The sequence below is a fragment of the Empidonax traillii genome, unplaced genomic scaffold (genome assembly GCF_003031625.1).
Source record: "Empidonax traillii isolate 1590-97213 ecotype Southwest subspecies unplaced genomic scaffold, ASM303162v1 scaffold171:size1303362, whole genome shotgun sequence".
NCBI classification, from domain to species: domain Eukaryota; kingdom Metazoa; phylum Chordata; class Aves; order Passeriformes; family Tyrannidae; genus Empidonax; species Empidonax traillii.
The window spans coordinates 435827-448187 of NW_020955364.1; the positions used below are offsets into that span (position 1 = coordinate 435827).

The 12361-nt window shown below is 38.9% G+C and overlaps 1 protein-coding gene across 4 annotated transcripts in view; it reads left to right on the forward strand.

Moving 5' to 3' along the window:
* ADD3 (adducin 3) overlaps nt 1-12361 on the forward strand; it is a 100002-nt gene that overhangs the window by 24671 nt on the left and 62970 nt on the right. For 3 of the 4 annotated variants that reach the window (XM_027885736.1, XM_027885731.1, XM_027885737.1), the window contains exon 2: nt 8936-8982. The exons of the other annotated variant lie outside the window; for it this stretch is intronic. The gene's annotated coding sequence lies outside the window, so the exon portion shown is untranslated. The remainder of the gene's footprint in view (nt 1-8935; nt 8983-12361) is intronic. 4 annotated transcript variants of the gene reach the window in all.

A 12361-nucleotide genomic window follows, 5' to 3' on the forward strand; every position in this document is an offset into this window, starting at 1 on the left:
TGAGTCTAGAAACTAGCATCTATGAATGCAAGGAAACAGAATGTTTGGTTCTGCTAATGTTGCATTAAGTCCTCTTTTCCCAGATGTGGAAGAGGCAAATGTTGGCAGGGGAAGGGTTTCTGTCCCAGCTTTGTACCCTTAATTATGCTGGTTCAAGCATTTGTGTCCAGAGCTTTTGCATTATTTTATGTGGTAGTGTTTGGCTGAGTTATTTCAGTAGTTATTTTTTCACATGGACCTATTCATTACATTTTTAATTCATTGTTACCTCTCTGCTGTGTATTTCCTGCTCCAATGAATTTGCTGTGGTGGTGGTATGCAGCCTCCCACACATCTGTAGTTGAACTTGTACTCCTTGGTATTCCAGAAGAGTTGCTGAAGGGATGAGAAGATATTTAACATAATCATTACAGGTCGTTATGCTTCTGAAAGCTCACTTTGTTGAATTAAATTCAGAGGTTCAACTTGAAAATAAACAGCAGCTAAGCAATCACCCCTCTAGAAAGTTTTCTTCCTAGTATGTGTTTTCGAATTTATGTTACACTATAGTTCTACACTGGCATTTTTTCCCTCTGCAGGTATTAAATTAGCTTATTAGACTGCATAAATATTTGAAATTAATCAGATGTTTGGATCAAGCATTGCAAAGCATTGGTAACCTTCAATTCCTGGTTAAAAAGTTAGCTGAATGCCAAGTATTGCTCATTGCCTTCATTAATTTTCCCTGTAACAAAGGCACCAATCTGGCTTTCATTTAAACTTGATGCAGATTTCTGGTGCATATCAAGTGGAGCAGAGTAATCTGCAAAATAGCTTTTAATGATAAGCTCTAGTTGACTACCTTTGATCGAAAGAGATAGTGTGCCTTGAAAAATAGGGTTATAAAATGCACTGAAAGGCAGACTTATACAGCAGCTCACATAAAAACAGATAAAAGTGGGTGGGGTTTAAGAACATGTGGTTGGAAGTAAAACCAGTTTGAGGCAGTTACTTGTCTTCTGCAGTTTTTGCTTTTTCTGTGAGTGTTCCTCAGCACTTGTAATCCACTGTTTTGGGAGAGGGGTCACAGCACAGATACTTGGATGAAAATATCATTTTTAAAAATGACATGTTCTTCTTTTCTGGAGGAACTCCGATGCAGCAGTTGCTGCCAGGGGGAGGGATACCATCAAAATGGGTACAAGTTCAAAAGTAAATATTTGTCTGTGTTCCTATTAAAATTTGGCTCTCATCTTAGTTTGTCAATAATTCATTTTATTTGCAAAGCTCTTACTCTCTAAATAAACACTCTGGTACAATTTCTTCTATCCTAAACCATCATATGTGAACTTCCGTGCTCTTTGTAAGGACTTTTGTGAGAGAAGGTTAATTTTTTTTTTTTTTTTTTTATTAAGACAGCACTAGAACGTGGTAAGTGAAGAAGCTGTATGACATCAGTAGAGCTCACAAGGAAGGTTGTGTGAGCTCTTCAGAGAGAACAAAATTTTTTTGGAGAAAATAAGAACTTAGAAAATAACTGCACAGACAAGACAGAAAGATAGTAAGGAGGTTTTTCTTTGTTCATGAATAAGTTTGACTTTCTTCTTAGTAATGTAAATACAGTCCAGATGGCTGGAAAGTACAAGATGCTCCCAGGGGTTAGGGTGGAGGTTGGCTGAATTAAGCTGTGTGGAAGTCAAAAGTGAACAAGTGAGATACAGAGTTTAAAAAAAAAGCGTAGCTGGTTTCTGTCCTTTCTAAGCTTTGGGGCCTGGATTGACCATTTCAGGAGCATGATTAAATAGAAGAATATAAAGAGGCAACATTTCTGTTCATAATGTCAGAATAAATTAGGAAGAATACTGATGAAAATGTGGTTTTGCTTCACCAGTGAAGTTGGTCAGTTTGTAAACAAATCGTAATCTTAACTTCCAAATACAGCTTGTTCCAATAAATAAAGGGTTTGGTACTTCTTAGCTGATGAAAAATATTTTAATATCTGTATGTACACTGAACATTATTAGTTTTGCAGTACTAGTGGTGTCGTGAATCCAGCTGTGGCTTTATCCATAAGTTAACACTGGAAGAAAATAATTCCATACTTTTGAAGTTTGTGTTGTGAAACATCTTCTGGTCGCCTGTTGTCAGACAGAGATTCCTCGTGAGGTTGTGCCATGCCTTGATGCGACTGGATTGAGTGTCCCCATCACTACTGGGAGCACAGGGAAAATCCTCTCCAGCCCCTTGATACTTCAGCTGCAGGTCTTCACTTTGATTTCCACTGTTCTCTTCTTGTTTGCAGGCACAGTATGAGGCAGGTTTCAGCAGTCTCAGAATGAGCCACAGAATGCCAGCAAACCTTGCTGGAAATGCTCAGAAGTAATGTTGTTGTGGTAGAACCAGAAGCTCAGAGCTGAAAGACAAAAAACTGTGTGTGAGTGGAGGTGTAGAGGTGCTGTGGATTCGATGGCTTCGAAATAAAACCAAAACAGTATTAAAGGAAAAGGTGAGATTAGAAAAGAATCAGTGGCTTCTCAGGTGGTCGAAGCATCAAGTTAGCAAAAATCACTTCTTACTAAAAACACCCCAAATGGACATTTTTTTAGAGCTGAAGTGGCAAAGACAGTTTGCCAAAAAAAATTGCTGTGAAATGAAATGTAGCACGAGAATCTGTCAGGTCTTACTGTTACTTAATATGAAGACGTGGAAAGACTCCCTGTGAGTCTTGCCTTGCTTTGTATCCTTGGGCAGACCACTACTGTCATACCAGTACTGTAACTGCAGATGTGTAAGTGTATATTTTACATACAAGTCTAGGAGAATGGTGTCTCAAGTGCACATACCTGGACGAGTTTGGAAGTTGACCTTGTTTCCTTCTGTGAGAGATGGATCCCAAGGAAGCAGAGGCCCATTCCTTTCTTCAGGCTTTGATGCTTGTGCCTTTCGTGTCACTTTAACCTATGCTTGTTCATTTTTCATGAGGAAGGCTAAAGCAGCACTGTCCACCTCCCCTTGACAGCCCTTTTTGAAGCTGCACTTGGCACTTGTGTTTTGTCTGGTTTGAAGTACCTGTTAGTGAAAGAGATGCAGTCTGTTAACACCCACCTTTGCTCCTGCCAATCTCAGTGGGCACTTCACCTCATTTTAAGGGACCAAGGGGAGCAAAAATATATAATGTAGAAATGATTTTTCTGAGGCCAGTTAGGAGGCCTGTTGCAGAACTGTACCAGACATCCGGATCTTAAGGCCACTCAGATGATTTCTGACAGTGCCATTTCCTATTTCTTGGACTGTATTTATGTGAAATTTAACGATGCAGTACTTAAAATACCTCACCTGAAACTAATTTCACAGTATTCCTGAGGAAGTCATTAAGGCAGCTACCAGATAGCAGCTCTATTCTTTACAACACTGAATTGTTGAGCATTGGGCCTTTATTAGTGGGATTTATCAGATGACAGAGGTAAAATAAAATAAGTATTATTATAAATTAGAACCCATAATGTGAACGTGAATTAACACCTTCATTTTCACGTGTATTTATTTCAGCCAGAAGACACAATTAAAGCTTTTCAGATATTCTTCAATAGCTTGGATTTTTAACACCTTTCTAAAATCAGTCTCTGCATCCTTATCAACACCAAAGCTTTCACTGATGGTGGTGCTAATTCAGCCTGAGTATGAATGTTACACAGACTTTGCCCAGTAGTTTCTTGTCATTCTGAACATGCATCTTGCTGCCGTGACTGTAGGAAAAAATAAAAATGAACTGGGCATTTTAATTAAAACCGGTAAATAATTTCTTGCATAGCTTGGTATTACTATGTTCTAGTTGTGGAAATCTGTGGTGAGTTCTACTACCTTTACCTTACGGTCTGCAGAATTTGAGTAGTTCTCTATATCATCACAAGTGAGATTAAATTGAAGAGCTTTTGGTGCATATTTTTTTTCTAGGATGCTGACAGTAATAAAAATAAAAGATAGCTTTTGAGGAGTGTTCTAAATCTCAGTACTCTTTGGCACTAGTCAAGGCTGTGTAATACACTTTGGTTATCTAGTCAAGATAACTGGGAAAAGAATTTTTGCTCTACTACTATAATTAAACCAAGCTGCTTCTTTGCATGACTTATGTTTAGATCTTCAAAATCATCTAAAAAGGAGGGGAGGGTTCATGTGTTTTGACTTCAAAAAAGCTGAATTCTCCAAAACCATGAATGTGCTGTGACGAAAGGTCAGCGTTCAAGAGTTCAGTGTGCATCTCCCGTAGAATGAAAAGATTAAGAGATGCTACAGTTAAAATAAAGCCTGGCTTGAAATATTTAACTTCCTGTTCAGTAACTTCTGGTAAATGGTTTTGTATGTGAAAATATTATGGGAGACTTGTAATGACTATTTTATCATTGATTATCTCAGAAGGTTGAAGTACATTATGGACATGTTTCTTCCTCCATGGTGCCATTGGGATGAGTTTATTGTCGGATCCTTGTGGCCCTTTTTGTCTGTACATGGGACACCAGAGCCACATCCCATTTTCCTTTTTGAAGAGCATCGAGGATTTTTCCACATTCCCTCCTAAAAGGGGAAATCCAAAATTTGAAATCTTGTAATTGTAAGAGTGGTTTCCTTGACTACAAGAAAAATAATCTCTCTGCCATGGATTGTAAACACTTTCACACAAGCAAAGTCTTTTTATATCTCTATCTGAAATTAAGACATTTGTCTGTCTTTTCTACTATTCAACATTCTTGACTTGTTTGGCAAACTAATTCCATAAAGCTGTGTCTTTCAGGGGCTTTGTTTGTTTTGTTTTTTTTTTTTCATTTGAAAACAATTTGGTCTCTTCGTAGCACATTTCAGTTTTGCTCTATTTTTATGACTTCTTCCCCTTGCTTTCCTTCAGCTTGAATGGAGGGAATTAAGTCCAGTTGTAGCTCTCATTAAAAGGTTGACTTAATTGAGTTGCAAATTTGCAATGACAGCTATTGGTCAGGGTGCTGATGTAGCACCTTTTGGCATTCCTGGTGCCCTCCTGAATTCTGTCAATACTCTCTGTTTTTACAGTTGCTTATGTTCATTTATTCTCTTTTTCCCTCTTCACAGCATGAAGCTCGGAACAGAGTGCAAATTGCTTTCTCTGCGATAGTGACTTGTTAATTAGCTGTCAAGAAAATTAAATCCCTTTGTCAGTCTCGTCTTGCCTTTCCCTTGATGTGTGTCTGATACTTCATCTCCTCCTGTAAGGTCTGAAGTAGGTAGATTGTGAGCAGTAAGAGTGCCATTGCCTGTACAGATACACAAACATTTCCAGCTTCCTTTGGAGGATTTATGGTGTCAGTTGGCATCGCTCAAATAATAATCCCAAATGGAGAAGGTGGTGAGGAAATCTAATCGTTGGAATTACACGGAGGATATTGTGTAAGGTACAAAGGGTATACTGCCAGTAGTGTGGTAGTACTCATTGCTTTTTCTTTCACTAACCAAGCTGAGCACCAACCCACGTTATTGTACCAGTGCTTCTCCCAAGCCTCACCTGCCTGATTTACGTCAGGGAACGCTGCGGGAGTGAGTCTTGTTACTGATGTGCTGATTTGTGTATGGAGCTAGGGATCTGTTTATGGTTAAAAGAGATGTAACATTATTTAGGGGAAATCCAACAAATAAGTAGAAATTGCAGTAGAAAATAATTTTGGTTTAGATAAAGATGCTAAATAATTAGACCTAAGTTCTCTCTCTAAGCCTCGGGAGGAATATATTCTCGTTAAGTCTCAGGTGCTGAGTTAAAGATGTCTTGTGGGCCTGGTATGATAGTTCTGTATTCTATTATATCATCTATTTTGTATGCTGAGTGCTGAGAGTGGAAAAGATGGAAACATGGTTAGCTTGTCAGTTGTTTCCAATGAACAAATCTCTGTTTGGTGGAACTGTTTGCATTCCTGTGGCCAGTGGTATAAGGAAATACCATGTTATGAAAAATTCCCAATTGTTTCCTTAAGGGCTCTTAGAGTTGCACAATCTTTTGATGGTTTTGCTTGTTAAAAAGAAAAGAAAAGAACTTAGTTGCTAGCCCTTCACTTTGGAACTCAAAATTCCCTTAAATATTTACCAGAGCTTTGCTTTTATACTCAAGGTTTGGATTCAAACCAGAAGCGTATTTTCCCAATGCGCACTGATCAGCCATTATAATATGAGTATCTGAGGGAGATTATAATTTCATTCCAGGACACGTTTCTTTGGGATATCCCATCAGTTCCTGCATTATCTGTCATTGAGATTACTCATACTTCCAGGATGCAGCTCTAAAATGTTGCTTCTCTGACCAAGGGAGGGGTAGCTCTCAAGTAAACAAGTGGCTTTAATTCTCAAGGAGATAAATGGTATCTCTGACACACAAATCGTTTTGTCCTATAGGCTGAAACCCTCATGTAACATTTAATTTGTACTTGCATTTTCAATATCCTGTTAAAATTTGTGTAGTATGTCTGATTTCTGACATACACAGATGTATTGCAAATTTTTTTGATGCTGCTCATATTCAATATTTGTCTTGCTGCTGTCATATCTTGAGTTAACATCCATCTCTTTTCCTAATTTATTCATCCAAGAATATATTTCAGTTATTATTTTCCCTGATCTGAGAGCTGACTTTGAGTTTGTTCTTTAGCGTGTGACTGTTATTCCTTTCCTGATTTTCTTTTTCCAGTTGTTTGATATGATCTGTTGTTTTAATAATGAGAATTTCGAATTGGGACGGGAAGAAGAGCTTGTGCAAGTGCGCTGAGTGGTAACAGGGAGAAGGGTCGCAAAGAGGGAGAAGAAGAAAGGGATTGTAGCAAAGAGCTTCTGACAAAGGGCGGAAAAAAAAATTTGCTCAAGAGCATGTATGTTTGGAGCGTCACGGTTTCTGGATTCAGCAGTTTCCCAGACTGCCTCCTTTTACTGAGAGCTGTGGGATCTCCACCTTCCCCAGTGCCCAGTGGTGGGGACACAGCTGAGCAAGCTGCCCCTGCTCTGCTGGCCCGTGCTCTGCTGGCAACTCTAGGGAGGGTAAAACAGTGTCAAACACCACCAGATAAGGGCACCTCTGTGCTGTGCCAGCCAGTGCTGTAAGACCTGAAGATGGCAAAATTGGAGAGACTCTTCAATTTTCATGTCTGAGAGTGGTCTACTGATGCCCTCTGGAAACAGTAGCTGCTAGCCTGCAAGTCAGGGTCTCTTCTTGCTGGTGACAGCTGCGCTTAAAATAACATATCAGGAACTTGCATAAAAATAGCATTCCCTTATCTCTAGCAGTGTGAAGTAGATGAAAAATAAACTGTACGCATGCCAAGAATAAACAGTCACGTTAAAGTGTTTAAATTCCTGATGCTGTGGAGTACTCCTGCTCTAACGTGGCATTTTGATGCCAACACACTTCCTCTTCTCTCCCCAGTCACTGCCATCACTTTGTGTGCTCTGCCAGGGAGCATTGGCAGGACAGCAAAATAAGCAAGTGTGCCCAAGCCCCATTTAGGACACCTGGACAATTTTGTCTCCTTAATCTATATTCCTCTCAAGTCTAAAAGTAGGTGAAATAGTTCTGTGGCGGTTTACCTGTATTAATACTCCGTGTATGTACATTGTTTGTTCCTAAATGCAAACTTGCTGAAAATAATGCCATATTACGGCAACATTTATTTTTCAAGTGAACAAGGAATTGGCTCTCTATAACTAAATAATTCTGGGGAAACAGACAATTTGAGCACACGTGCACTAACATTTTAACTTCTCTTGAAAGCTTGTCTTTTGCTTTGGAGGATCTTGTGACAATAATCTCTTACAGTAGTTTAACATGATTCTACTTGCGCTATTTTTGTGAACCCTGTGGTTTTTTTTTTGTTTTTGTTTTTTTTTTTTTAAAGTTAGTTCATTACTCCTGAAACTCATAGAGAACGTTGAATAATTCAGCCTTTAGTGATGATGGGGAACAGGATAACCAACCTGTTGGAATGTTGAAACTGGTGAAACATTCGAAGTATAATAGTAGAAGACCTAAACAGTAATGTTTGAGGCTACCACACTGAAGCTGTGAAAGAGTAAAAAGGAAAAGCTGGGGACAGTTGAAAGAGGCTGTAACAACCCGATGAATAAAATTGGGTTAACAAGTTGGTGACAAGTACCAGCCATGCCTGATGTTTGGCTGAGCTCCATGTTTTCACGATGCATAAAATGTCTAATTTGCCATGTATAGATCTTAAAAAAAGGAAATGTAGCATATGTTTTGTATATATGTTTGAAATCAAGGAGTCTGGCCCCTGTATCCCGGGAAATTCAACTGTTTTTCCTTGGTGGAGGAATTGAGGGAAAAGGGGAGGTGATGGAAATAATTTCTCAGGTTTGACTGAAGATAACGTGTACTTGAAGACTGAGAGGACGAAAGATGAAAGAAGTAAACAATTAGTATTTTATTTATTAATTTACTTTCATGTTAGAAGACAAAGGCAAGAGGAAGACCCATTGCTGCTCAGTGGTGGGAAAGGGTCGGAGCAGGGTGGTTGTTTCCATATGAATTTGCACACCAGCCCTCAAAGGGGGATATTGTGTCCCTGTCCCAGCTCCCTGCACACCCCCCAGCACAGTGACTGCTCTGGAGTTCACCTTCTGCTGGGCTGGAAGAGGAATTGTGGGTTGTGGCTGTTATGCTCTATTTTAAAAGTGAGGCTGGTAGTCTGGATTTTACTTTTTGGCTTGTAACCTGGTAAATGGCGAGATTCCCAAAGAGGTGTTCTTAAATGAGACTTCTCTTTGAGACTTCTGTATGTGAAAAATTCATTATATGGTAACAAAATGTAATTCAATAAAAAAAATGAAGAAGAGTTCAAGAAACTGAATGTTTCATCAATGCTTTTAGTGTACATTATATTCCAATAATATTCAAAATCCTACCAGAAGTCAGTCATCTCTTTCTTCTGTTTTACAGGTCAACTAAATTACCAGAAAGGAGGAGGACTGTGGAAAAAAATCAAGGTACCTAAAATATTTTACTATCTGAATTCTTGGCTGTGTTCTTGCTTATCATTTAGTTTAATGGTTTTAAGGGGGGAGAGGGAACCAAATCAGGAAATTGGCCCTTTGAAAGTGGTCTTATTAAAAAGCACAGACAAAAAAACCTGTCACAATAATCTCATTAATGTTGCACAGAATACTTTTGTGGCATGAAATTGTACCTCAGCTTTGATGTGTTTGCAAAAGTCTGAACAGTACTGCGTAATATTTGCTCCAAATATGTAATGGAACTGCATATGCATAAGGATAACAAGGTGTCCTGCAAGTTCCAGCCACAGTGAAGTGGATATTCCCTGCTGGTACAGTGGGATGCCTGGACCAGCTGGTGAGTACCACCAGAGACGAGTGAATGTGGGTCTTGCAGCTTTGACATTCTTCACAATAGTCAGCAAACTTTGCACATCAGTTAATTTGTTAAGTACAGTTCCTAAAGATGCAAAAGGAGGAGTATGAAGGTGGCAGAACCTGAGCAGCAGCCTGTGTTTTACAAGTGAGGAACCGAGGATTTTTTTAATACCTTTTTCAGACACTGCTATTATGTCTTACAAGAGTTCCTGTGGTATAGATAGCATATATTGTGTTCATTTTTATAATAATAGGCAGCAAGCATTCTTACAGTGCAGACTTTCAGGGATTTGGGTGCCTAATCTCTTATCTGAAGTACTTTTTGTCTATCACTCTTGTCTATAGCTCCTCAGGCCTAGATTAAAAGAAGACAGTGTTATAACTTGTGTTTTCATGCCTATTATGTAACTAAAAAAACTATATTAAAATAATCCTGTTGCTAGCACTTGGATAGGATTCTTTTGAGGGATTTTTTTTTAGTTGGAGAAAGTTTTTCTCTCCTTTATCTGCTGTGAAATATTACCTTGCAAATGGAACGCAGTGAGGCAGAAGCAAAGAAGGAGTAAAAATATTACCATTTCAGGAAAATGTAAAGACAATGGCTTTGATTAGTAAAAGCTGAGTTTATACTTCTGTGCACTTAAAATTGAGAGGTGCTGAGCTGCCTTCTTCCACTAAGAGTACATCAAATTATTACTTATAAACTCTGGTGCTTCCTGTCCTATTAATGCTAAGTTTCCATATTTGTAGCTGTGTAGGTTGCTTGTGCCACACTTGCAAGAGCTGTTTGCTACATGTGAGAGTACCGTTTATATGGAATCAATTTCTCAAATTTCTGCTATTAGTACAGACTTAGAGACTGGTTGTATCAAGCATTTGTCTTTGTGATTGAGGGGAAAAAGGAAGGTGTGTTTTTGCTTGGTGTCTTGAAGAGTGTGGGAGTCGAAAAGAAAGGGCAGAGAAACTTACAGTGCTGGTAAAAATGAAATATGTTCAGTTCTTGACCTGTTGGTGGGTAGTTATGCTAACATTGCAGGCGACACAGAACTACTCAGGTCTGTAATTTGGACAGAATTGAAAATACAGGAGAGAAATCCTCTCCAAGAGCAAAACTGGCGATATTGGCAGCGTTCATCCATAATGCCTTTCATTTCAAGAAACAGGGTAATTTCCTGGTGCTTTGACTTTTCCTTTAAGATCACTCAGATGATTGGTTCCACCTTGAAATTGAGGTCTTCTGTGATGCTTGGGGTATTTAAAATATAAGATGTTTTCCTGGGATCTTGGGAGAATGCTATACATGGAGTCCCAGTGTGGCTTCATTCCCTGCAGTGCTGGACTGGCCTCCTCTGTAGGCTCCTGGTAAGATGAAAAGCTGGCAAAAAGCATAAAAAGGAATTAATGTGTGGCTGTGGCTGGAAAAAAGATACAAGGGAGTCAGACATTTTATCTGGCGTCTCCAGTGCTGAAGGAGAGTTTTCTGTCTCTTTGCTCGTTTTAGACAAGAGATTTTACTCTAGACGTTCCTTGCCCCTCACTGTGCAGAACCTGTCAGATCCTTTTCCTGACACTTTCTCCCCCATCAGTCCCTCAGAAAGAGTTCAAAAGAGATTTTTCCCAATTGCAAAAGGAGCCAGACACGGCCTTTCTTACTAACCCTGCATCTGAAGCATTGATAAGTAACATGTGGCTGGCTCCAAACTGCTGAACTTTCCCAGCCATTTAAGAAAACACTGTTAGGAGTCCGGTTTTAAAAGAAACTGTAGGATTGTTCTTCCTTCTTTGCAATTGCTCTTTTGTGTAATGCATCACTAGAGTTTTGATTCTTTTCTGTCTGAAGCAGTCAGAATTCACTACTGCCTTTCTGATTAACACATATTGAAAAGAAATGTCAAATTTTTAAAACTTTTCCATATGGGAAGGGTTTCTTTATTCATAATCTGTGTCACATTGTTTAAGCTGTAACTTTTTTTTCTTTAATGCCTTTGGATCATCATTGTTTGGAAGTGCCCTAGCAGAAAGAAAAATATTATTTTTAAAACTTGAGACTGGGTAAGACGAGCCTGGAATTGAAATCTACTGTCTTGCATAATTGTTTAAACCTGCTACGCAGTTTGGCAAAGGTACAAACTGAGAGGTCTTTTCCATAAAATGTGGTTGGGGCTTCATCTTCAAAGACAGGGTATGCCTGAGGATAGCTTCTAGTCCTTTTAATAAGGATAGAGCTCACTTGAAAGGCAAGGCTGCAGATGAAGAAGAATGTAACCTGGGGGATTGATCTATTCAATAACAACAATCTGGTGCATCCCATTTTAATGATGGGGGAACATGGTAAAGCAATTGCCTTTTTCTTTCCTGCTTTGTCTAAGGAACAGACTGAAGTAAATTGTTCAAAAATACAATAAGATGCAAGATTAATCTAAATCTGTTTCTAAATCTATCTCCTGAATTAGTTATTTTCTTTTAAAAATAATAATAAAACCCCTCAAGCCCTTCTTGAAATACACAGAGTGTGGCTGCATTACCCCATACCATTTAACCTGGTTAAATAAAATTCAGTGTTGTCTCTCAACTGCTGGGCATCTGTGCTTCATTCAACTTCTGCTGTCCCTCATTGTTTATGTGAGAAAGTTCAGTCCTTGAACTACTAAAACATTCAAGGAACTTGTTGGGGCTGTTTTCTGAAACCAATCTCACAAAACTCCTAAGATTCAGCAAGTTTGTAAAGTTGATTTTTTTTCCCTAATACACTTTTAATGCCTCTCTGTGATATGAAGCACATTTCTAAGCCCCAGGTAGCATTACTCATTTTGCTAGAAATTAAGACTTTTAAAAATCCCCTTACTCATAACACAGAGGAAGTGGTCAAAGTAGGGCAGAGCAGGACAGTTACCAAGTATTTTTGCATGTTACCAATGTAGAGTTGACCAGAACTTTTGTCTGTGCCCTACTAAAAGTGTCAGCCTGTACTGTCCCATTCCTCCCCACCCCTACA